The 24,916-nt window shown below is 40.9% G+C and overlaps 1 long non-coding RNA gene across 1 annotated transcript in view; it reads left to right on the plus strand.

Moving 5' to 3' along the window:
- LOC120403636 overlaps positions 1-23,254 on the plus strand; it is a 99,140-nt gene extending 75,886 nt beyond the window's left edge. The window contains exon 4 of the long non-coding RNA XR_005597630.1: positions 23,014-23,254. This is a non-coding gene — a long non-coding RNA (uncharacterized LOC120403636). The remainder of the gene's footprint in view (positions 1-23,013) is intronic.
- The last annotated feature ends 1,662 nt before the right edge of the window (positions 23,255-24,916 follow it).

The raw sequence follows: 24,916 nt of genomic DNA on the forward strand, positions 1-24,916 counted from the left end.
TTACGTTCAGTGCTACGGCATTCTGCAAGCATACCCTTCTCTGATGGCATCTAGTCAGATCGCAACAAGCTTAGGTCACTGTGCCTGCATTGCCAGAAGGGCTGGTTCTTATATACATCTCTGTGTGGGGGACGTAAGTGTCAGAAAGCTGAGTGAGGCTTTATTTGAACAGACACATTTTCTTAAAAAATGACTCTGTGTAGCTTTAAAGCAAAACATTGTGTTCCTTAAGAGAGCTGTAAGAGTTGTTTTCTCACGAGGGAGGTACCTCTATTTAGGGGTAGATACAGACTGCTTACAAGGGGAACCAAGCTATCCTCCCATGGCATGCCAACTCATAGTATTTGGCCTCACGCTTATTTTCCCACACTATAGTCCTTTGTGGCTTGGGAGCATGTTTGTCTGTTTGCATTACTTTTCACTTACAAGCACAAAAGTGGCAAGAATGAAGGTAAATGCAAAAATGCTCCTTGGATTGAGCATATGTTGGACTAAGAGCTCTCAAAATACCCATTGTTCACTTACCTACATTTCTGCAATAAGCCTAAGTATTATGTTGGCAGATTGAAACTACTGAGCCCTCCTCCCATGCTTAAAAATAGTCTGGTATGTATATAAGACCTTTCGCTGTAAAAGTTCTCAAAAGCACAGTGCAAATTATGGGCCTGATCTGGAGATCTGAATCTCATTTGGTCCTTACTCAGGCAAACTCCCTCTGAATAAGGACTGAGTGAGAATCTCAGGCTTTTGCTCTGAATGCATATGGGAATTTTCTCTGGTCTGAGCGTGAGTGAGGGTGCATCACACCCTATAACAGTGGGGAGATGAGGCAGACAAGACCATTTGGGGAAACGTGTGCAATTGTAAAAGGAGCTGTGGGATCTTTGCTGTTCATGCGGAGTGTGTAGGCCCTTGGTTTTTAAGGGCTCCTTTGAAAGACACCCTACTACAGAAATTGTATGGAACGTGATCGAATGATGTGGGTAGAGTGAACCCTATCAACTTTGAATGACTGAAGAGAAAGAATCTAGGCTTTTTAAACCTGGTGTTTAGATCCTCTGTCCAGAACAATAATACGCAAGAAAAGAAACACACCTTAAAGAACAAAACTCTCAATATTAAGTTCTCCTTGTAGTTACAATGTTACATCAGCTTAACTGAGAGGAGAATTTAGCCCTCTACAGGTTAAGGGAGCAGGTCTTGAATGAGCCACTGCCCCTCCCTTTATGTTTTGTAATAACAGCCTGAGCTGCTGCATTTGAAGGTCATTGAGAAGGTGGTGTTCTTAATGTATTTGAAGCATCAGTTCTCAATGACTTTACTCTAAATGCTGTAAATTCCCATGGTATCAAATAGCCCCGAAGCCCATTGCTGACCTTAGAATGAGCTGGTCTACTGGGTACACATTGGGCTGCAAACATTACGATGATTCACTGTCTTAAAGAAATTTGTTTTTACAACTGGTTGTGACGTGTCTCTGTATTTATTTGTGTGTAATTCTCTGTTTGCATTCAATGCAAGACAAAAGTGGGGTGAAATATGCTACCTCTAACAGTAAGAACACACACAAGCTATCTAAAGAGCCTGATGGAGCAAAGGTACAAGGTTAGCTCTGAAGCTGAGACTCCCTCAGTGCAATAAAAAGCATTAGTGGTAAGTCATAGATATACAGCACATGAATGGGTGTAAATAGGGAGAGATGTTTTGATAGGGCTGAGTACAAGGGGCCACATTGGTTCCTGGTATAACTCCACTGAGTTGAAGGGATTTGGCCCAGTATGGTTATCACAAGATGAACTTGTGTAACTGTGTTTATTGTCCATGAACAGGTTTATAAGTTGTAAAAGTATCAGTATCTAACAGAGCACAAAAATAGACTTTTAACAGAAGGGTTCTATGAGTCAGTGGGGGAGACAGGATGGACAAACTTGCTGTGCATTGTAATAGACAGGAGTACGTCGATAGTTTAGGGAACAGTGCCATTCCTGTACCTCCAAACCATTTGAAATAATCCTCCCTTACATTAGTAACTACTTGATCCAGAGGTATAACGGTAGGCATAATGGAGCTGTTTGCCAAAATTGTCATGAATAGCTGAACTGAGGGGGAAAAGATGTGTTTTGTCAGATTTGTGACCAGTGGAAAATGTGGCTTTATTTCCTCTGTGAGTGTCCCTCCCCTTTTTTCTGGAGAAACTGTGCAAAATGCACAGCCAGAATTATCTAAAGAGGAAACCATGCCACTCCCATGTCCTACATTGTGATTTTTGGAGGCCCCCAACTAATGAGAGTCTAATGAGATGTCCCCTAGCCTCCTTCCAGTTGTTAGCCTCTCCAGAATGAAGATAAATTACAATGAACTACCTCTCCCAACAGGCACATGCTGTACTGTCGGCATTCTCAATAAATTTTCAAAACACTTAAAAGGACAGGAATGAAAAAAAAATAGAGATTTGTGACAGCGTGATTAGCAGAGTTAGCTTTAGTCTACGATTTCAGAACCGTGGGGGCTTCAGTCCTTTTATGTTAATTATTTAAATGGACTTATAACTTTAAAAAATAGATCCTAATTGCATTGTGAGCATGTTCTTTGAGTGCAGGCTGGGGCATTTCACTGAAACACAAGCTGTGCTTTCAGCATTTGAATTAGTGTGGTGCTGCCAGTGTCTTTCATTGTTGGCTTTCCCTCAATGACAGTCATAAGGTGATTTCAGAGTTCCGGTGAATGCATTAAATGGTTTGGAGAGCTGCCTGCCTCTCTCTATCTTTTTTTCTTTTGAGTGTGACATTTAAGAATATAACTCCCCCCTCTTCCTCTCCTAATCTGAAAATGGCCTCCTTGCTCAAACCTTGCCTCTCACATTGTGTTCCCCTGCTAATGTTTGTTTTATTAACCCCCTTCTTTCTCTGGCAGCACACACAATGACGTAGCATCCAGGGCACCTTTCCAGGCTATGAAATTTTACAAGCAATACACAGTGGAAACATTTACAAATCAGTTCCAAGACACACATACGCTGTGGGTATATACTCAATTGTAGATGTTCAGAGCTGTTCGTTAGGATTTCTATTTGTTAACTTGTTAAGAGTTTCTTTTCATGTGCCCATTGGGGAACTTTTCTTTCTGCAGGTCAAGTGACAGCAGGTTCCTCTGGGAAATGAAATGACTAGTTCAAAACTTGGTGTCTCTCAAAGCGATACTAGAATCCTTAAGCACCAGATTGCTGTATGTTGACAAGGAGAGAATTTGCAATGTGACCTGGTCCTGCGTTGCTGGATTGTCCTTGCTATATAATAATCTGTTAAAGTGATTGGCTGCTCCAGGTTTAAGGTGCTGACTTGGGCACTCAGCCTATTCAATATCTTAATGAGATTGTTTTCTATTGCTTCGGTGAATCAGAACTTTTGCTGAAGAGACAAGACTTTCCTGAAGTTCGATATTTGCTACATTAAAAGCGCTTGCACTTTTAGACTCTTCGGAGCAGGAGAGACTGGAGGCCATGTGCCAGCATGGGGAATGGATGTAATTACTATAAAAAGTAACACTCTACCCTCCACAAGGGGAAAATGACACTGTTTGGGTTTTATGAGGTCAGAGTAATTTTAATAGTTTGAAATTTGATTTTATTGAGTGTGTTACGTGGAATTTTAAAAAACTTGCAATTAAGGTATTGGCTCAAATTAGACAGTATCCTTTTGGTTTTGTGGTAGATTATCAGATTCTCTTTAAAAAGATCATCAGAGATAGGTTTAAATCAAAACTGCATATCTGGAAAAGCAAAAATTTTGCAGAAGTTCCATTCCAGATTCGGATCTGACTTTTGCAGCTGGGCTTATTTTTGTAATGGACTGAACCCATCAACCTGTATCCAAAACTGCTTGAATTAGACGTCCAGATCCTGAGCTAAATGTTCTGGTTTGAGCCCCTCTCTGGGATTTAGTGTGAGAAACTGTTCTGTACCTGGAGTACCTTTTTAAGAACCCCTGGGATTTTACTCATCTAGTCAAGTGCCAATGAACAGTGTGTTCCTTTTTTGAGAACTATAACTGGCAGTTGTTCAAGATCCCATATGTCAAATAGCAATGAATACAGAAGTGGAGATGCTAAGCCAACTTTTTTGGCACAAGATTGCCCCCAAGCTCATTTGAATCCATCAGAGGTAAAGCAATAAATTTAGCAGCATGTAAATACATCCTTCTTTATTGTCATATTGCAGTAACCCAAGTCAGCTTGCTTCTCTGTAGCTTTACCAGAAAGGCTGTGATTTAATTCCAAAATAAATGCAAAATAAGGGAAGCTTCATAAGAATGGGAAATAATATTGGGAAAGCTTGGAATAGTTGCAATAATATATATCTTTAAATTCACAAGGATTGCTGTTATTTTGAAGGCTGAATTCCAGGCATGTTGTAAGATTTATGTTTTTATGCTGGCAACTAATAGGCTGTTGCCCACTTCTGCATACAGAAATCTTTTAGGGAATCTTGAAATAAGGAAGATTAACCAGCTAGAGTCGGACACAGAGAGCCCTTAATTATAAGCTCTTTGGAGCAGGGGCCATCTTTTTGTTTTATGTTTGTATGGTACCTAGCATAATGTGGTCCTGGTCCATGACTAAGGTTCCTAATAAGCCATTTGCAGGTCTTAACCACCCTGGAATATATTGTTATTTAGAATGATTTACACCAATGGTGGCATCTTACAGTAGTTGACAAGTACTCTGTGTTACATTTCTATTCAGACTATTCTGATCCAGTTTAAGACAATATTGCATGCTACTGCTGAAATATTGACCTAATGGTGTAATGGAAAAGCAAGGCATAGCCAAGCCCAGTCCTCTGATTTCCAGGTCAGCAGCATCTGCGAATGATATGAAGTCAGCATGCTTGGGTCTTGCTTCACCACAGCACTTAACATGGGCTTTAAGTCCCATTGATTTCAATCTGATTTATGAACCTGTTTAAAGATAAGCACATGCTTAAGTGGTTTGTTGAATCATGGCCCCAGGCTTGTCGTAGGAGGGGGAAATAGTGGTTTTCCTGTTAGGAATGCGGTCTGATCATCAAAGAATTTGTTTGACTAACTCCATCATGAGTAATATGCAGCTCTCTTGGCTGGGAGAGAGGGTGAATCTTGAAAGACTTTCTTATAAGGAAAAAAATAAGTATGTAGGTTCCAATTTTCAGTTGGCCTCCAAATTTTGCAGGCAGTCCAGATGGAATTCACAAAGTACAAGTAATTAGCCATTTTGGCACTCATGTACACAGTTAAACCTGAAGAAAAATAGTCCCCAATTGTCAAATATTTAGACTGGTAGCAAAACACATTTGAATAAGGCAGCCATTGCATTTTTTATTTTCTGGTTGTGCCTAGGTTTTAGAATACATGTTACAGTGGGCTCACCCAAACATAGAAGCCCATATGTGCTGCAAGACATCTAATGAACCAGAATCTTCTCAATACACAATGTTGAAAAATGTTTACATTATTTATGCTGTATCCATCTGCAAGTAAGCTGCACAGCAATCTTGCCTTTGGCTTATTGTTTTACTAAATTCAAATGTTGCCTATAATCTTCTACTACAGGTACAGGTAAGGGAAGACATTACCCACCCCCTCAAAAAAATCTAGGGCACCTCGCCTATACCCTACCAAAGACTCAAGGTGTGACCAAATCAATTTAGGCCCTCCCACCCTTTCCCTTGTGAGGGCCCAGGGTGTAAGGCACCTATCCTTACTCATGGGGCTTAGGAAGAAACCTGATCAATATAAGTACTCGCCCTTTCCCTCAGGGCTTTATGAGTCTGTGGAACCTTTTCCCAGTGAGTGAGCCTTACACAGCAGTGCGCTAAACATCTATTTATTAGCAACATGCACAGAATACATATACCAAGCAAATCTCTTATGCTCACCACTCCCAATATACAGCCAAAATTCACCCAATGGCCATTCAGGATCCTCTTCTCTGGGGGTTCCGGTGATGCCTCTGCACGTCACGGTTGTGCAGCGGGGTCAAAGTTCTAGCAGCTTGATGTTAAATTCCAGTCCAGAGATGGTTCCCAAAGAGCATGTTTTTTGGGTTTTTTTGGTTACATTATATAGGTAAAACTAGCTACCTCCTTTAACTTCTCTAAACCTATCACATTATTCAGTACCCCTAGGTAACGTCGGTAAAATTTAACCAATCACACACTGACACCTATGTTTTCTCCTTCCTGCTCAACTCTTTTTACATTTTATCTCTCATCCTAAACTGTAACTTATTTATGTCCTCCTTTGTGCAGATGGTCAGCATAAATTCACTGATCAGAGCTTCTCTGATCTATTTTACCAAATCTTGGGGTCTTTCTGTTTCCTCCTTAAACTTCCCAGCATCTGGGTGTCTCTACTTTACAACCCTTGGTGTTATAACTCCTGGTAGGGACATTCCTGAGGTGGGGGCACCTTAGCAGTAGTGGAGCATTTCTCCCCCCCCGCCCCCTTAATTTTAATGTTGAAATCCCTGAGTTTCACCCCAGGCTGGTTTAGTAGGAGGTGAGTTAAATCTCAGGCCTACACACAGGACACAATTAGAAGGAAATAATGAACAGGCTGCAAATTTATAGAAACAGATCTGGTTACAAAATAAACAAAAGCCAGTAGATCTTATGGCAATGGAGCGTCAGAGTTGCAGAAACCTGATGGTCCCAGGACCATCAGGCTCTTATCCTCCCTGAATCTGGCCATTTAAAATAGATAATTGTGTACTCTTGTGGAAGGTATTGGAGTAGCTACTAAGTTAACTGGAGATTTTTTCAAACCCTTGAGGTTTGAGATCCAGCACTAGGTTGGGAAGCACCTCTCCAATTTCAATAATTTAACTCTCTGCATGGCTACCTGCCTTTTTCCAAATAACACAAGTTGCAAAAAAGTTTCATACCAACAGGTAGAACCCACACAGTGAATCTGCATTCCTGATGTAAAAACAAAAAAATACTGTGGTTTACTACAACAAATAATAAATTAAATATAATGTGACACAGTAATATAGTGCAAACATGGTAAATAATACAAACATACTGTACATATAGATTAGGTGTTCCGTTGACTTCTCCAAAACATCCTACGTGACCACATTTATACTGGCATGTGTGGGGATTCCAACGCATCTCACTGAACTTGTAACAAGCCTCTGCTGTCAACAACAGATCACGGTACAAATAACAGGGGTGCCAGTGAGTGCTTTTTTCCACTGCGCAGGGTGTGAGACAAGGGTGCATTATGTCCCCAGTTCTTTTCAACATGAACACAATTTATTGTGAGACAAGCTCGGGAAGGTTTTAATGAAGTGGAAGGAGCTGGGATTTCCATTGGTGGGCACCTCCTAAAGGATCTGAGATATGTTGATATGATTCTTTTTGCTGCGACCATTGATGCCATGCAATGAATATTGGCATCTGTAAAAACAGTTAATGAGGGATATGGACTATACCTGAGTGTGATGAAAACAAAATGGATGTATGTTGACATGATCAATACTAACAGGTGTGATGGGGAGCCCTGTTTGTCGAGCCGGGCCGCCTCCGTTGGCCCAGCGTGAAGTTGGTATACTCTGTCATGCAGGTTTTGGGATTTCCTGTTAGATCAGGTAATTGCAGCAGGGTGGGGCTGAGCAAGCAAACAGTCTATGGCCCCTAAGCTTCTGGGCTGGGGCAGGCAGTAGCAATTGGGGTTCTGGCCCTGTAGGCAGGGCGAACAGTCTATGGCCCCTGAGCCTCCAGCTGGGGCCGAGAGCAAGCAGCAGCCAGACCTAGTGGCCTGTGGGGTGTGGTAGGGTAATCCAGTCCCACCCGCTCCACTGGGGTCTGATCCAGGGCCCTATGAAGTCAGGGACTTCCCCATTAAAGGTTAGGCATCTGCTTCTACTACATTCCCTGGATCACTTCCTTCCACAAGTTGCATCCCAGGCATTTGCTTGGCTGGTGGCAGCTTGGCATCCCCATCTGTCTCCACAGCTGGAGAGTCTGGGTTCACAGGCTCTACTGCCTGGAGTGTCTCCAGCACCTCTGCAGAAGCCTACAGTACATGTCCCCTCTACTCCTTCCTCCTCCTCAGGTAGCCCCAACTGAGCTGGGCTACTTATTTTTATCTGGCTCTTACATCTGGAGTATGCACAGCAGGGGAAAGGGGGCGTGGCCTCCTGGGCCCACAGTGATTGGTCTGTCCCTGTTGGCCCTGTGTGGGGTTGGTACACCCTGTCACAACAGGATACAATCCATCATCATGAATAATTGTCAAGGTGTAGAGGTAGTAGATGCATTTAATTATTGGGGAATCATGCAACCCAATCAAGGAGGCTGCTCCAGAGAAATCAGAGGATGACTAGGGATGGCTTGATCAGCCATGACCTACCTTAGGAAAATGTAGAAAAAACATAGCATCTTGAAATGTACAAAAGTTTGACTTGTGGAAAACTTAATTTTGTCCATTTCCAAAGCAACTTGTGAATATGAATCCTGGGAAACTAATCCTGCTAAAGAGGAAAACTGAAGACTGTCAGATGTGGTGCTGATAAAGATTCTCATGTACCTCCTGGGTGTTAAAGAAGATAAATTCTCCTATTAGAAATATTATTGGAGAGAAGCGGACTGCTTTTGGAAATCAACAAGTGCAAATTTATGTACTTTGGGCACATTGGCATAGAGGTGGAAATAACCTTGACAAAGTTATCATGTAAGGAGTAGGGGGCAGGTCATTGTAGTATGGTGTGATCAGCAAGGAAATGGATACATGGCGTATGACAGATCAGTTGGGAGGTCATCTGCTGAGTGCCTAAAGGTAAGGATGGATCAAGAATGCTTCAGAATATTCTGCTGTGATGTCACCAGTATTCAGACATAAACTTCCGTATTTCTAACTAACACTACTCCACTCTAGGTTAGGCAAGCTTGCTCAAAGGTGGGATAAAGGAAAATGGCTTGGTTTTTGGCAGCTCTACTCATGTACAGAATCTGTCTCTGAGTCAGCCAGCCGATCAATTGCTGTTGCCCTTCAGGATAAGTAATAGGGAAACCAAGTGGCTTGACTTTAAAATCAGTGACAGTGATTAGTTAGCTGGCCAGGAACCTATTGGATTACTTGTGCTGTCTTCTCCTTCCATGACAATTCCAGTAATACAGCCATGCCTTCCAGGATAGGCAGGACAACTTAGCACCTCATACATTTCCTTGTTTGTTTATAGTGAGATGCTATGTAGGCCAAATGGGGTGATGCTGCTCTTTCCAAAACTTTTAATTGACAATAATTTATTGAATTTTAAATATAGTCAGCAACACAAGAAATGAGATCTCATTTGAGGCCAAGACAGTATAACACATTCATCGTATCAGTCAGTGACAGATAACTGAAGATATGCCCATGTAATTGGAAACAAAAATATGCCTAATAAAATAAAAACAGAAATTGAACTCTCTCTGCTAATCCACATGGTCCTTAGGCCCATCTATTCAAAAGAAACCTGTTGCCCCTGTTAATAGTTTCTGGTTCAAATAGATTCTTCATTCGAACTGAGCATAGGTACAATGCTCTTTGCTGCCTAGGTGTAGGGATAGGTTTTGGAGACTTCTAACAGATCATGATAGCTTTTAAGCAGCAACTAATAAATAGAGTAGGAGCTTTTTTGGTGTTAAGAAGATGCAGTTTCCACAAACAAAGCCAGCAAAGCCAAAAGAGTTGGCATCCCATTTTTCGGACTCGAAACAGTCCCAGGTCTTTAAACTATATCCTTATTTTTGCAATGACGGGTGGCCTGAATAATTCGGGGGGCTAATTATCTGGGGTGATGGATTATGTTTTCCAAGTCAGAGAAAGGAGATGGTCTGTGTCCTGAACCCAGGATTTTTGTAACACAAGTATTATGGGGACTATTCACTACCAACCTTTGCAAAGTTTTCGCTTCACTTTAGGATTCAGAGAGGAATCCAAACTGATCTGCAGATGGGAAGGCCATCTTCTTCCCTTTCCCTGGAGCTGTGATTGATAAGGATGATGATAAAGCCAAAAATAAAAACATTGTTTAAAAAAAAAAAAAGGAAAACTCAGTTCAGTTGCTAAGTGATGACAATATAATTCTTTAGCACATCATTTACAAAACCAAAGCACTTAAAGGTCAGGAAAGCAGTAGATAAGGACAATATAAGTTCTACTTTGCCAACATGATAAATGAAATATTCTTATCTCCTATAAAGAAAGGCTAGTAAAGGCTCCTCTGGGGCCCTCTTCAGTTAATACACACCTTACAAAATATGGCAGGTAAGTGTTAGACTCAACTTACTTACTTCATTCTATAGCCAATATTGAAGCCATTAGGTTGCTGTACCTCACTTCCATGGCACTCATTTTTTTGTGCCTTAGTTAGCCCATCTAAAAATATGTAGCTGATACTTTTGCACTTGCCTGGTAGCTTTCTGGCTGGGCACTTTACCAAGATAGGTTAGCAGTATTATCCCCATATTACAGGTGTCCTAAGCACAGAGATTTGAGCCAGCTTGTATAAGGGGCATTGTAGATAAACAATGATAAGCAGGTTCTGTGCTCATCTCAGGCACAAGTTTAACCATTGGCAAACCATTTAAACTGTGTTCCTCAGTTACCCTGCTATGAAATGGACCTTTGCACATCGTCTCTAGCAGAGGTAGCATTTGACTGAAGAATGCGGGAGGAAGAGACATTTTACCAGATCCTGGAGCTTCCCCTTCCTTTTAGAAAGTAACTCCAGCCTACCCAGCGGACACACTGTAATATTTTGCATTTCTATAGCATTTTGTTTCTGAGCTGCCTGCAGTTCTATAACAGTGCAGCACTTCACATGTTAATGGATTAAGCCATTCAGTATTCCTATGAGATATGTAAATATTATTATCCCCATTATATAGAAGGGAAACTGAGACACAGAAAGGAAAAATGATTTTCTCAATGTACAGCAAGTGAACCGTCATGGAACCCAGGAGTCCTGGATCCCTATTCTAACCACTATGTGGCACTTTTTTCCTATAACTACCCAGATGGTTGGTCTGAAAATTCATCAGAACATTACAATGTGATTTGTCATTAAAACCACTTGGATATAGATAGTTTTTCAGCATAACATACTGAAGACAAAGGTTGTCATGGACTACAGTCTTCCTTACTTTAAAAACAGCAAGAATATGATTAGATTCTAAATGAACATCATTCGCTATTACATCAAGATATGAAGGCAACTGTAGTGTCTGAAAAGAAAGAATCAAATGCCTTTGATATCAACACTAGGGTGAAAGAGGGGAGTGTCATAGCCCCCGTGCTTTTTAACATCTACTTTTCATTCCTGCTTCTTCACACATTTATGGACAGCAGTGATAGCATTTATCCCCAAACCAGACTAGATGGAGGCTTATGTAATATTGCAAAGTTGCGAGTGAAAAGCAAGGTGAAGGCTAGTTGTGAGACATTTCCAGATTGCAGATGATGTGGTCTTGGTTGCCCACAGTGAATCTTTTCTGCACAATCTCTTGGGTAGTTTTTCTGCGTCATGCAGGAGCTTTGTGTTGACAATTGGTTTCCAGAAGACTGTGATCATGTTCTTGGGGGTGGAAGAACCAATGCCTGACATTCTGGAGGGTAAATTGCTTAGTGTCATTGACAGCTTTTGCTACTTGGGGTTTTATGATCAGCAGGAATCTTGACCTTCAGCTTGAACTGACTAACAGAATTTTGGGCTGTTACAGAAATGTGCATGGAATAACAGCACACTATTGACTAAGGCGAAGATGCAAATCTACAAGACTTGTGTGCTATCATCAGGGTTCCGAAATGTGGACTACGTATGCTAGGCATGTCAGAAGACTGAACAACTTCCATGTGAACTGCCTGCGCAAGATCCTGAAAATAAAGTGGAAAAACCAAATACAGAGGTGCTGGGGTATGCAGGACTGGCACATTTAAAAACCACTATTCAGAGAAGGAGGTTGCAATGGTTTGGTAATGTCAGAAGAATGGGAGGAGACCGTATTGCCAAGAATATTTTGTACAGTGAGATTCGTGATGGCTATAGAAAGTGGGGTCACTCTTTAGGTCGGTACCATGATGTGTGTAAAAATGATATGAAGTCGTTCAACATCAATGTAGAAAGCTGTGAGGAGTGTGCAGAATCCCGTCCAATCTGGAGGAAATATCTGGCACTGGGTGCAGCTCAACATGAAGTGGCTTTGATCCAGAGTATGGAAGCAAAGTGAGAAAGAAGAAACAGCGTGCTGTAATCTTGGATTCCAGCTCAAACAACACATGAATCTGTGAAACTTGTAACTAGCTGTGTCGCTCTCGAATTGGGCTTGTCAGACATAAGCTGATTCATTGGGCATGTGACTAGACCTCTTATATGTATGATCCAGCGGCTCGATGGTTGCCTACGATAACAAACATGCAGACTGTGACCTTAATTGAACGAGGGGAAATTATCTTCCATTCAAATGTACATAGAAAGGTCCCTGCTTCTCTCTGAGCATACTTGTCTCTTTAAGCTAAGGATGCTGGAGCTTAATGGCCCAGAAGATGAAAAGATCAAGCAGGCAGGGGGAAAAGGGGGGAAGAAAAGGGGAAAAAAGGGTTAACTTACTTTGACCTGCAATAATCTAGAAAATTTTAGACAGTTGTTTGAACCATAGGTACTAAGGTGATAGGTGCCATAAAAATACCTTGGATAGATAGGCAGATTTATGTAGCACAGTGTAAGGGCTGGAATGTTCAGAATGTTTTGATGTTATAGATGCAGCCATGGTATTTTGCCTTTAATGATTTTGGGACTCTGTGAAAAGATTGGCCAGCAGACTGGCCTTTGGCTTGGCTGCCAGATGTGACCTTTGGCAGTGTTTAAAACCTGTCTTGCAAATCATCCTTAGTAAAGGGTATTTACACCTCTACCTTGATATAATGCTGTCCTTGGGAGCCAAAAAATCTTACCGCGTTATAGATGAAACCGTGTTATATTGAACTTGCTTTGATCCACCGGAGTGCGCAGCCCCGCCCCCCTGGAGCACTGCTTTACTGCGTTTTATCCAAATTTTGTGTTATATCGGGTCGCGTTATATCGAGGTAGCAGTGTATTGTTAAGGTTAAACTAGAATCCACTTTAAAAAAAAATCCATTCATCTGAAATGGGCTTGGTTAGCTCTTTAATTGGCGTGGAAGAAAGTATTTGTTTTTGCTGTAGGGGAAATGAGTAGGTTTATGCATTTTAGATACATAGTTCATTAAATATGCTGTTGTGGGGCTATTTATCTCAGTCTTCAGATAACCTCAAGGTACTAAAAGCAAGGTAATAATACGGATGAAATATTCCTTGCCAAGCTTCAGTGTCTCATCAGCATTTCTGTCTCACTTGCTTTTTCCCCTTCCCTCATGGAGTAACTTACACAGAAAGACTAATTGGTGTAATTTTATGTGCCATCACATTGTGTTACTCTTCTGTCAGATCTCATGCAGATCAGGGTTGGGCCAGTTTAGGCTTTGAGTGGGAGGACTAGATGCTGCAGAAAATTGTGCTGGCAATTTACTAGATCGTGTCCCTCCCTCCAAGTCAGAAATATTCCATTGATGTTTGGGGTTGGTGCTCTGCTGGAGGGCGTGCTGCTCTGGTGGTAAGGCACAAAGGATGTAAAGTTTTCAAATGTCAGACTTGAGCTGACTCTAATCTGACTAGCATGGGTGCCAGTAACAGTGAAACTGCTGCAGCATGGGCTTCAGTGTAGGCTGTGCAAGCCTGCCTGGGACCCTGGGTACATACTCAGGCTGCTTGCTCATGTTGCCACAGCTTCACTGCTATGGTACCTGAACTAGATAGATTAAAAATAAATTAACTTTCTATTGCCATGTAGACGTACCCTAAGTGACTTAGAAGTCTGAGTCCAATTTTCAAAAGAGACTTAGGAACCTACATCTCAATGAAATCCAGTAGGTCTTAGGCACCTAAGTAGCTTTTGAAAATGGAACTTTAGGCTTGCAAATTACTTGGGTGATTTTGAAAATTTTACCCAATACCAATTTCTTGATCACTTGTAACTGTTAAAGATACCCAGGGCACTTTCTGCAAGACTGTGCACAACAGACCTGGTTGTCCTGGGCAAATTCCAGCTTTGGTTTAAAATGCTTATTTTAAACCCTACCTCGTCCCCCATTTAATTTTTGGCTTCTGAATGCACCTAACACACAATCCCTTGACAATACATTTCAAGTATTTACAAAATAATTGCACATGTACACTTGAGTCAAATTTCTGATAGTGACTAGTGCGGGGCATTCACCTTCTGAAAATCAAGCTCCTTTAAGATGTTTCAGGTTGGGCCTCCACAATATTGAGGCACCCAAAATCACTTGTCACTAAAATTGATACATCTTAAACTGCATGATACTACATATTCACCCCACAGGTTGTTGCATTTCATTGTGGAATGAAGTGATCCCTGCATGTAGATTGTATATCAGTTTGTAAAGTACTCTGGGATCCCTGAGAACAAATGACAGGCATAAGGTGATTGACTCAAAATGATTTCTCAAGGTTTGTTTAATTGAATCCACTCAAGGGTTCTGATTAAATGGAGCTGTCATGGCCAAGTCCTTTGTATATTTTAAACGTTGTGCAATAGAAACATAATTGCACCAACAAGGTCTATGTTACTTTAAAATGCTTAATCCAGTGCAATTTGACAAAAGAAAAAGCAGCTAGAATCACTTTGTCTTGGGCTTATTAATAAATGATCACTTTCTGCTTTTCCTTGTTACCTGCACTGTATGTTTATGTTCCCAGTTTCCAAATGCGAGTATTGTTCTTAACTGCATATCCGTGCAGTATTTCATTGTCTTTATTCAGCCCCTTATTTAAAAATAAAACAGTTATGTACATCCAAGTGTCGCAATGAATTGCAAAGTATTTACATGAGGTATTTAAGAGAAAAGACAGCTGCATGCAGATGGATTTGGAAATGCTGGTCCAAGAGATAGCACTGTAATCATTTTGAGCACTATCAGTGCACATAAACTAGTTATTAATGTTTGCTGCCTACTGTGAGATAACATCAGGGGAAAATGCAAAGGTAGTTTTGTTGGGTAACTGTATAACATTAAATAAAAAAAGAAAATCAAACCATCTGTGTTTAAATTTTAATTCCTTTGCTTCTTTTCATTAAGAAATCCTGAAGGAGGTGGGTGGGGGTGTGGTTAGCTCTATTATCTGTGGTCAAGAGACTCGAACTGAAAGTAACGTCATTTTGAACTGTAGTTCATTATTTTTGCATTGCTGTAAACTACTTGTGTGGGTGTTACGTCATCTTTAGCCTTCTCCGTGAGCTTCGGCATTAACATACTGAAAAATAAGTCTTTATTTTTGACCCTCTGATTCATGATTTGAAGCCTTGTGCTTCTCTAAGATGCATTTGTTCACTTGGAGGACTTTCAATATGTGAATATTCATTTATGCATCAAATCTCAAATTCCTTTGTAAGGAACGATGACTGAAGCTTTTCAGTGCTATAAAATGATGTACAAAATGAGTCATAAATCAATCTAAGAATTGTCTTATTTTTAATCCTTCCTTCTATCACAATTATTACAGAACATGTGTTCTACTTCCAACAGCCTTAGTGAGTGTTTTGTAAGGTAGCCAGCACTTACTATGATGAGAGCTTGATCTTGTGCCTGATGGAGGCTCAGAATTGGCTCCTACCTGAAAAATGTATTTGATGCTTAACGTAACTTGAGGATTCCCCATAGCACTGGCATTTCTGTGCATCATCTACTTCTATTAGAACACTAGAATTATCCAAAGGTCACAGTAAAGGTTCCTCATTTTGTGTGTTTGTTGTTATGATCTCTGAAAGTGATCTATGTGTGTTTGTTACTGTGATCACCTGCTAGTTACACATACCAGTAAATGCACACTGTGTCTTTAAATGCTACTTTATAAGAACGTGGTTTGATTTTCAATTATCTGTAGCTACAGAACTTCTGTGTTTTAGTGAGCTGTAGAGAAAGACGAGAGAAGTTGATCTCCTGGTGTGTGCTAAGTTCTAGCTTCATTTGTTTAAACAAATGTATGCTCAGATGTACATAAATCTTGTTTTGTCTTAAGCATGGAGAACAGTGGAGAAACTAAAGATAAACTGATTGGTTCAGGGTCTAACATGCCTCAAAGCAGTTTGCGACTATACAGCTTTTAAGTTTGAATGTGGCATAAGTAGAGCAAATGTTTCTATTAGGACATGTATGTGGTACCCATATATGTACATTCTAAACACTCAGGAGAAAAGCTGCAAAAGGCAGGTGCTGGGTGGAGCTGAATGGATCAGGGAATTGGTAATGGGATCTGGAGCTTTATACTTCTAGGTCACTGGTTCAAGCCGAGTCTGGGTCAGTAGTGATTAAAAGGGTGGGTTTTTTTTATAGTGTAATGGCTCTTCAGTGGCCTCTATAAAATGAGTTGGCAGTTTTTGTCTGGTTTCTAGTGGCAGAGTGTTGACACTGCACACACAGCAATGACATTAGCACTAAACAGTCTCTACAGAGGGTCAAAAATGGGCATGGAGACTCCCCTCTTATCATTAGGTACGACAACTATCAGGCCGGGTTTACACCTGTCTGTGCTGTGGATAGGGATTTCCCCCCTCCATTACCATCAGTCTGGGACCTGGTGCTATAATTTTTCAAGTTAGTTCCTTCCCACAGATAATGCGTTATTGTAAAATATCTAAGATCCCAATCCTCCAATAACCACTGGGCTCCCGTGCCCAGGCTGCAGATCATGCTCCGTTCTAAGAACCAGAGGATCAAAGACAAAGATTTTCTTTTTCAGTTTGTTAATGCCAAAGCACACGGAAAAGGCTAAAGATGACGGAATGCCCACACCAGTGGTTTACACCAATGCATTCTGAAGTCAATGGGGCTATTCATTGCAGGATCAGGGCCTTTGTCTTCTTTTGGTATCTGGTAAATACTTGTTAGTGTCTCAAAGGGCATTTCCTTGCCAGGAATATCCTGGAGAATCATAATGCCAAGTTGGGCCTCTCAGCTAAGAAAAGGGTTGTCCATTAAGGCCTCTGGGAATTGTGGTTTGTTGTTAATTTGTCAAGGAGGTGGTCTCCTTTGAACTGCTTTCAAACGCAGTATGATGAAGGCTGTGTGGATGGTATAATTCTTAGTAAGTACTACTCTGCTGTAATCTCTCATTTAATCAATTCTTGTCCTGTAGTAGACATAAAAAACAAACAAACAAACCCTAGTGTCTGATCCAGATGGCTAGTACTACAGTTATCTATGTGTTTCATCTAAGCAGGTATGGTAATTTATGGGCATCATTTAAACTTCTCCTGAAATTATTTTGCTTTGCAATAAATTGGTTACTTAAATATGATCACCACTCTGTACTTTAATCCGTGTTTATATGTACAAGAGGATGGGTCATTATTGGAAGGAGATGTCCTCTCTGCAATGAATCCTATAGAAGAGAGGTTTAATTTGTCAAGGGTATTGTGAAGATATATTTTAAGAGACTTGAGCTCTTATTCCTCTCTGCTGTAAGTGCCACAGCTGTACCCTTTGCATACCAATATGCTGCTGGATTAAGTCAGTCACACACTTACAGAATGCTACCCCAAAAAGTCTCAAAGCAGCCATTCAGTGTATGTGAATAAGCATGCATGTGCCTATGCATGCTGCATTAAGTAGTGGGTAAAAGAGGTGTAGAAGAAAAGAAGACTTTGATGTTCATCCTTGAAGGTGAAAAGCATCTCCAAGTGAACCAAGAAAGTAAGTTGTATGGAACATTTGGTCCAAAATATTTTCATTTTCAATTGCAGAAACTGTAAGACATGTCTAGTTTGGGATGATAGCTGGGAAGATGCAGGTTGGAGTTGTGAATCCAGCAAGTTCTCTCCTATTCAGATCTTCTCTACCAGGCAGATGAAGATATGCAAAGCAAGTGTATTGTGTTTTGCCGTAGGTTTGCCCCATCTTCCTAGCAATAACAACAGTAATCACAGCAGACTAGCGATTTCTAGCAAGTCCACATAGTTCATTGTAGATTTTCACTTGGCTCGTTTTTACAGTCATGCTGCTGATGTTGCATGAACAAATGACAACATAGATCTGCATGAGAGGTTGTGTAGTTTCATTGCTGTCATTTGCTTGTAGATGCTTTTCAAAAGCTATTGTTTTTCTCTTTGTGGCCTCAGAATTTCCTTGAGTTATTATGGAAAGTATCAATATTGATGACAAGCTTGTTGGAACAATGTATTCAGGGTCATGGTGGATTCTCCATTGCTAGCAATTTTTAAATTAAGATTGGATGTTATTCTAAAAGATATGCTTTAGGAATTATTTTTGGGAAGTTCTCTGGCCTGTGTTATACGAGTCAGACTAAATGATCACAATGGTCCCTTCTGGCATTGGAATCTGTGAGCAAATATTACCCTGTGAGAGTTAATTGAGGTGCAATTAAGTGTCCTGTAGCTACAGCGCCTTTTGCTATGATCATATCAAATCTCACATGCTAAGTAACATCAGTTTTTAAATGGGAGACCTCCAAGGAGTACCTTATTACTGTGGATGGTACGATAAGTGGTATTCCTTGAGTGGTGGTTAATGGGACACAGTACTGCTGCAGTTGCCATCTTTTGGATGAGAAGTAAAAATCTTGGTCTTGACCATTTGTTGTCAATACGTGTCTCATTGCACTTTTGAGAGTCTGAGCAAATTCCAGTTTGGGTTGAGGTTCCAGCTCCCCTGTCATATTCTGTCCTCAACTGTTGCATTGTGTTACTGTGTGTTGTTAAATAACCACTCAGAGCTTCACCTTAGAGGTGGCTATATTTGTGTGGTGGGTAGGGTGACTATATGTCCCATTTTGGCCAAGACAGCCCCCCTTTTTGGGAGGCAAAACTGGTCGTTAATCATCAGTTGGCAAGAGCAAATGGGACAAATGCCCAGTTTTGCGTGCGCAAAAAAAAGAAAATGTTGGGCGTGCCCCCTTAGGGGTGTGTGGAGGAACATTGTGCAGGGGGTGGCTTGGATGAGCAGTGGCGCCATGGTGGGGATCCCTTGGGCCAGCCCTGCTCGGGGGGGAGAATGGATGGGGTGACCCTCAGGCCAGACCCGCTCGGGGAAGGGTCAGGAGGGCTGGGAAGGGGAATTCCTTGGGCCAGCCCCGCATGGTGTCTCGTTTCCACTTTTGGAAATATAGTCACCCTAGTGGTGGGTGAAGTGAGCCCTACCCAATAGCACAAGGGTGTTGTAATGCTTAATTAACGTTTTGAGCTGATTGCCTGGGTAGTGCTGTAGAGCTGTGTACGTTGACTTTTGTTATATAGCACAGAAAATCAATGGCAGAGATATGTGTAGAACCTAGGAGTCTAGAATTCCAGTCTTTTCTGTAACAGTGAGAGAATGTTCTCTCCCTATCAATATAAACCCCATAGTGTAATTTTAAATGGATGCATTTCTGTGTCTCTTGTCAGGAGTGGTACATTTTGCACCCACAGTTTATCAAGTTTCACACCTTAAGACTGTGCCTGGTGCCACTCCTGACAGAGAGAGGGAAGCACATCCATTGAGAGCTTCTTTTCCATTGTGATAATGTTAGACACTCTGGTTTTGTTAACGTTTTAAGGTGGGTTCCAGGGCATTAGGAGAAGTACACCAAAAGTGACACTGAAGTATGTGTATCAAACTGCTTGAACCTACTCATTTACATCCTGGTCTGCAAAGCATCCCTATACAGGCAAGTACATACTTAACTTAGGTCACTTGAAGTCAATGGGCAGCAAGCATGTGCTGAAGTGCATTCCCAAATTAGGGTCTCATTCAGTGATACTTTAGTGCTTCTAAAGAGAAGTCTGTAGTTCAAGTTATTAGTAATAATACAATCCCCTCAATAAGCATTCCCAAAGGTTGATCATTTGTGTTAGTTATGAGAGTATTACATTTTTCTAGTTACATGCATTTGTTTCATTTGCTTTTAATTCATAATGTCTGTTTGAAAATAATTTTTCCCATGGACTATCTCCTTTCCCCTTGTGGGAAACACTTTCTTTTCTGTATGTTTTGAATGGAGCTTTAAGCTGTTTTTTTGCTATTATGCCTTATGACTAAACACCTTATGCATGCACTAGCATACCAGCTGATGTCTTTACTGTACTTTGTAAAGCACAGCCGTTCTAGTTGGCATGCTATAAGTCTTAGGTACCAAAATGTCTACCAAAATGTTCATAGCCTTACTGATTAACAAATGGCATCTGCTTTATATGTATATAGTCACCTTCACCCTGTGTTTTAAGTCATAGATTCCTTTAACAATTCTCATAGCATGAGGTTTGATGTGATATTTCACTGTACTTAGATTCTAATCACTTAACTCAACAAATTAAGAGGAACATTAAGCCTATACAACTGCTTCACTGGGAGTTGAATGCTGTTCCAAATTCTCCAGATTACTTTTAACTTTTATTTCTCTTTTTTGAGGTTTCACTATGAGCTGTTTTGTGCCCAAAACCTGTGAAGAGCTTCAAAAGATTTCTTGCTACTGGAAAATTAGAGTATTCTCCATCTCCAATACTTCTTTGTACTTCACAGCCTCTCCCCTGTTCAGTCCTGCTGAGTCTGCTTCCCTCTGATTCTGAGGGAAGTTTGCATAGGCTTAATTCAAATTCTCCATGCCCCTGTAGCTATTGAACTATAAGTCCTACATGGTAACTTTTATGAACATGGCAATCTTATGAGTCTAAAATCAAAATATTTCTTACTTCAGAGCTGTTGGGTGGACATGTTACATGCTTTATTTCTACCCAGTCCCTTGTATATTTATGGTGGTTCTTAGCTATGTTTAGTTTATATGATTGACTTCTTTTAATGTAAACAAAAAGTGTTTAGAAAGAAAATGTTCTGAAGTGGACCACATGCTTTCCTCTTGCATGGTATTTTTGTTTGTTTACCCAGCATACTGTGTCAGTGGAACTGTGGTATTTAAAGAAAATACACATTATAAACTCCAGAGAATATTGATTTACGCAGCAATGTTAATGCTTAACAAATGGCCTTCCTGATCACAAGTAAACAGGGACTGAGGAATTTTAGAAGTCTGTTTTAATTTTGTACTTTTCTTTAAAATTGAAAAATCTATATAATAGTATGTCTCTTTGTTCCATGTTGCCGTATAATTTTTTTGAGTAAGAGAGCTGAAGAGCAGTGACTCAATCTGGGGACTCAATTGTGAATTCTAGAATATCTTCAGTTTTGCCCACACAAATCACGGAGAGAATTTGAGTTGCCCAGCTTGTATAGCTGTTATCTACATTCACATGGCTAAATCACCATGCACCGCTTTGAAAATTCACCTTTATATCTTCCACATAGCTGAGAATAATTGACTAATCCTAGTTCATAAGTAGTGCTAAACGGCCTACAGTGGTTTTGGGTTACACAGATGCCTTAAACACTGAGGTCTGGTAAGGGTATAGCATGGGTTGCTAGCTATCATAACTATACTAAACCAGTGGTATCATTTTAGTATTGCTTAGGACTCTGCTGCGGCTTTTAAAGTAAGCAAAGTGTTGCCAGAGAGGTGCCGGACCTGATTGGCAGCTGCATTTGGCTTGTGGACTGCTCCAGGCAGACAATTCTAGGGACTCTGCTTAAGAGACTCTTACAGGTCCTGTCTGGAGATTCAGTATGCACTTCCCTAGAATGCCCACTGATGCACAGGAGGGAAAGGCCCTGGCTGTACTTCAAAGATGTGTAGCACTTTTTTATTTCTCCCACAGGTCTTGCACTCAAGGAGCAGGCACAGGGAGCTTGGTTCCCAATAAACAAATGCACCAAAGAGGAGGAAAGATACCTAGTACTTTCTAGCCCACCTCTTGAATAATCATGATAGCCAGGATATGACCTTTGGTGTTTTATGGTCTTCTAAGATACAGAGTTCTAGCTCCTTAATTAAAGTGGCTGTGCTTGTGTTAATCATGTGGAATGCACCTCTTGGATTGTTGAATCCAGTCCCCTGAATCTATCAGGAAGGACCCTACACTCCCTTACTCCCGCAGTTTATCTAACATTTCCTTCAACACTTCCAGAGATACAACTACTTCATAAATATTAGTTGGCAGAATGTCAGTGGTAGGTAAATCCTGTCTTAGACAAAACATAGCCTCTGATACACATCACATACGCAACCCAGTAAAGTTTTGCCGAGGTTCAGAGGTGAAATCTTGGCCCCATTGAAGTCACTGGAAAACCTTTTATTGACTTCATTGGGATCAGGTTTTTGCCCCAGATGTCTGATTTGCTAAATGTGTTGAGATTAGTCCATAACTTACGTGGAGCAGGGATTGCTAATGAGGGAGGTGCATTTAGAAGTTGTACCATTTTCACAGAGACCTTTGGAGGCCTGAACTACTCATGTTTTATCATGACCAGTGTGACGTGTGCCCCAGTTGAGGATCATCTTCTCATATCTTTTCCATAGCATCTTGTCTTTTGTTATAGTTACTTCTTCCACTTTACAGAACAGATTGGGGGTAGTGTGGGGGAAGTACTCCTGGAATATGAATCCTCACTACTCCCCTGTGAGGGAGGTAAGCATGCTTAGATTGGAAGCTCTTTGGAGCAGGGACTATATTTTCGTTCTGTGTTTGTGCCACACCTAGTAAAATTGGGTCCTGGTCTGTGATTGGGGCTCCCAGATGCTATGATAATACAAATAATAAATTATTATTCTTTTCAGTTTACAGATGGGGAAACCGAGGCAAAGAAATGTTAGTGACTTGTCCAAGGAAATATAGGAAATCTGTAGCAGATCTGAGTATTTGTTGTTTGACACATTCTGCTATAACTCTTAAATGACTCCATCCCCTACGGAATATAATATGCCTTATATCCAGCTTGAAAAGTTATAGATAATGACATTTTAGAGCTAATATTTGAAAACTTACATGTCTGTGTCTGTCTGACCCCATTTTAGCTGTCATCCAGGTTTGAACATGGAACCTGGAGAACTAAAAGCATGAGCTTCTACCACTTGAATGAAGGAATGAAAGATGGGATTTTCCAAAGCACCTAGTTGGCAGGTGTAGCAGAATTATTCGCATCTTACGTGGGCCAGCCACTAGAGGAGAATAAAGACACACTTACTTCTAGTATGAGTTACATGTGCATTTTCTGTGTAAGAACTGATGTCATCCCAAGCACATAAAGTAAAGTGTTTCCCCATATGCCCTATCTTGCCTTGCCAGTCACTCTGTAAAACTGCAGGCAGGTTGAGACTGTAATGCCATGAGTCAGTTTAATCGTGATGCAAATAATAATACGCTGTGCTTCTACAGCACCAAAAGAAAGTCTTCACAACATCCACTGTGAGGTAGGTAAAAGTGCTGAAATGCAGCCACCTCTGTGGTAGAATCTAGCAGCTGTCTTCAAGGCATAAAGCAATGCTACATGATGTGAGAGGATGTGAAGAACAAATTCAAACTGCCCCCAGTATTTTGGCATAAGTACATTGCCTGACTTGGAGTTTTCTCATGCTTTCACAGAAAATGGCAAATGAGAAGTGCCTAATGGTCAGGATATCACTTTTGCATCCTCTTCAAAGGTCAGCTATATGTGAAGACAGTGGATTAGTGCCAACTCAGTCACTAAGCCACCACCATCACTTCCTGCAGCACATAGGCATCCCACAGAGCTCTCCCAGCCAAGTAACATTTCAACTGGGCACTGCTTCTTTTAAGATCTGACAGAATCATAGCCTGACATGGTATTGTTTGCATGAGAAGTTGCTGTTTAATTAGTGAACCGTAGAGCTGGCCAAGACTTTGTGGTTAACAAAAAGATAAATTAACCAGGGTGCAATGCAGTGACACTCCATAAGGGTACCCTGGGTTTTGAGGCACCTCATCACCACCTGTCTGTAGCAATGTCTTCAATGGAGCTAAGATTTTGCTCCAGGTTTATAGCACCAACATTTTTGTAAATGTGTTAGAGATTCAAGATAGTTACACTCCGTTGTTTTAAAATGTGGAGGCATCCTTGAGAGCGGAGCATTTGGAGCAATATAAAGAAGTAGCAGAGGAATTTGACTCTTTGTAAGGGAGAATGATCAAGTGGGTAGCTCAGGTGGTAGAGCAGAAAGAGGAATGTGGGTGTATTTGATGTCTTGTCTTTGCAAAGCTTTATATACTGCATATTGGCCTTGCTGTATTGCAACTCTCCTGCACGTGCTGTGTGCCCAGAGTGAGTGTTTTGTGTTATGCTTTGAGAGGTAAGATGAGTGCTGAGAAGCACTAACTCCTTATGCCGCTTGTGAGATATGGTGCTAGAGCAAAGCGCTCAGAGCAGTGACTTTGAAACACAAAACTAATATTTTTTTTCAGGTAACTTTATTTTCTTTGTGTTTCTTAGGCTCCTATCCACAGAATCTGTCTTCTACCCTTGTGTTTTTGTAACATTGTAATGTTTGTTGCTGTTCAGTTCTTTAGATCTGGGTTGTTCATCTCTTCCCCATCTGCCTCCCCCCTCCCGTTTTAATTTCTGCTAGCACCTTAACAAATGATGTCTTTGTTTGGCTTTACATCTGCAAATGTTAACATATCCTTATCACATCTGAAATGTTGGTTTAGCATTTGTCCAGCTGCCCGTCTGTATATTTCAAGCCAGCAGTTTTGCTGTGTGAGTGGGTTTCTCTTTCAAAGTATGCTAAATAGACCCATGCTGATTTTTCACAGTAGGTCAGCCTGCAGCTTGCATGTATGAAAGCATTAGATCAGCAAATAAAGATGGTCAACCAGCAAGATGTAGGTTTGCAGATTCATACAGTATTTATGCTGTTAAGTGACATGGAAAACAAATCCACATAAGCCAAATTTGCCTTT

This window comes from Mauremys reevesii, linkage group 4 (genome assembly GCF_016161935.1).
Source record: "Mauremys reevesii isolate NIE-2019 linkage group 4, ASM1616193v1, whole genome shotgun sequence".
Classification (NCBI taxonomy): domain Eukaryota; kingdom Metazoa; phylum Chordata; order Testudines; family Geoemydidae; genus Mauremys; species Mauremys reevesii.